Source organism: Nothoprocta perdicaria, unplaced genomic scaffold (genome assembly GCF_003342845.1).
Source record: "Nothoprocta perdicaria isolate Ctin4 unplaced genomic scaffold, notPer1 scaffold_445, whole genome shotgun sequence".
Taxonomy (NCBI): Eukaryota; Metazoa; Chordata; class Aves; order Tinamiformes; family Tinamidae; genus Nothoprocta; species Nothoprocta perdicaria.
Genome location: NW_020455694.1, coordinates 72,948 through 75,382, shown reverse-complemented (window position 1 = coordinate 75,382; position 2,435 = coordinate 72,948).

Genomic DNA, 2,435 nt, shown 5'->3' with positions numbered 1-2,435 from the left:
CCCGCGCCCCGCGCGCCCCGGCACCGGCCCGGCGCCGGCGTCCCCACGGAATAGCGCCCGGCGCCTCCGCTGCCCTCCTGCAGCCGCTGCCCTCGCGCCCGGAGCGGTATGCCATTCCTCTCTCCAYTCCCTCGCACTAGCAGCTCCCTCCAGGACACGCAGCCCCGCGGCACACGGGAGCCCTTGCTGGGGGTGCACGTGCGGCGGGGGACGGGGGACGGCTCCCCGCGGGACTGCTGCTGCCCACAACCTCCTGTTTCCTTTCATGACACCTAGGAGCAGCGGGAGAGGTTCCTCTTCTCTCTATATAAATTTCATCCATTTTTATACATTTTTTCTTTTTTTTTTCTTATTTTGATGTCTAAGAGCCGCGTATTGAATTAAAAACCTGCCAAATGTCACTCGTGCAGAATGGTAGCAAYGTTTTTTTCTAACCTATGCTTAAAGGCAGGAGTTCTTCCGGGCCTGCACRCGGGGTTATCGTGCCTCCTCCTGCTGCTCCGCTCAAGCTGCAGCCAGTGGGAAGCAGCTGCTTTGACACTCGGCCATCCGGGCTCAGAACCGAGAGAGGGAGAGGTAAAAATAACCCCCGAGCGTTCCAGGTGATCAACGTGACGGGCTGTTGCCCAACAAGACGCTCGCAGTTTGTGGTCGGACGTGGGCAGCTATTTTTGGTGCCTTCCCCTCCCTCTGCTCCCGTGAGCCTCGGCCTGTGTCTCCACATCTCCTGYTGGAAGATGAGCGCAGCTCGGTTAACGAAGGCCGCTGCTAATTGCTGCCTTATCTCTGCCCTCCTGCGAGGAGATAAGGTTTGTGCGAGGAGGCCCCAGTGCGGGCTGGTGGTGGGCGGCGTTACGAAACGCGCCGTTTCTGTCGCCAGCCCCGCGCGCTGCGCAGGAAACGAGCTGCCCCCGGCCAGTTCCTTGTAAAAACCTGCTCATTTAAGCCGAAATCGCCTCCTCGTCGAGCTCCTTCCGGCCTCGCCGCGCTCCCTGCAGGGGCCCTGGCTCCTCCGGCTTCAGCGGGAGCAGTGGGAGCCTGGGAGGTGTGTGCATGTGCAATAAAACACGATCCTTTTACCGTGTTTTATTGCCCATTACCCGTCGACTCTCAGTTGCTCCGTGCTGAGGGAGAAAGCGGGGCCCCTTTGCACCGTCACGAGCACGGCTCCCGCTCCGGCTCCTCTCCCGCAGCCGCTGGACAAAGACATCGATCCCCCCGCCGTCCCCCGCCCCCCTCAAAGTCAACATTGACTTTACCTGCAACTCCCGCCTCGCTTCCCGCTGCGCCTGTAGCAATATTTGATGTGCYTTCCGAGGGGCAAAATCAACATCTCCCCATCGCTCCGTCCCAAAATACCCCGTGTTTGCCCAGCCGGGCTTGCCGGGGGTCGTTGACCACCTGTTTGCTTTTGCCAGGAGCAGCCAGGAACCATCCGTAGGGACACGGGCGCTTCCCTGCGGAGCCCACGGTGAGGGCTCCGTGGATAAAACCGGCCGAGCTCAGCAGGTCCCCGTGGATCCGTCCCCGTCCCCCGTGGGGCYGCAGGTTACGCTGCAGGTCCCGCTAGTGAAGGACGGTGGGGCCTTTGCATCATTATTTTAAGGACAGGGTTGTTTGTTTTTGTTAAACAAGCTCAGCAAGTCGCTTTGAAATGCGGATTAAATATTAATGGTTCCCACTGCTCGAGGAGGGTTCTCTTYTTTTATCGGTGAGTGGTGGCAATGGGCAGAATCACTGCAGATATCTCCCCTGGTCCGACAGCGTGGCTGCACATAAACCTTTTGGGCAGCGAGGCGAGTCGTTGCCAGCGTTTGCTTTCACGTGAAATGCAAACAGGCCTTTGTTAGGCCGGGTTGGGGCTGTCGACACCAGGTACTGCATTTGTGCAACGAAACACGAGGTGTCTTTGGCACTCGCAGGGGTCCTGCTCTCAGCACGGCCTGAGCTCCCTTCTAGCTTGGGCTCTGCCCCTCTCTGGCTTCTTTTGCCCTTAATTCTTTAAATTTGGTTTGAAAATGGTCTAGGAAGGGAAAACGAACTTCTCCTTGAGCTGCAGGATGGAGAGGGAGATGGAGGGCGCGGGTGCTGGATGGTGACCCGGAGCAGCTGCTTCCTGCCCATGCGCAGAGGAGGAAGCGGCGTTTCCGTGGCTGTCCCTCTCCAGGGAAGCCCAATAATCCTGTGCCATCGGCTACCAGCGAAGAGCTGCCCCAAAGGCACGCAGAGGAGGACACAACTCGGGTAGAGGCCGTGGGCCTTGCAGCAACATCTGTGGGACACGAGTCCTGCCCTTGCAGAAGTACCTGTGAAGTACCCAACAGGACATCGGGCCACCATTGCCCTACTTGGCTGCTGTTCTTCTTTGCCCTAAGGTGTCCTCGAGATCCTCACTCCGGAGGATCCTGAGATCTTCCTTCCTGAGATCCTCACTC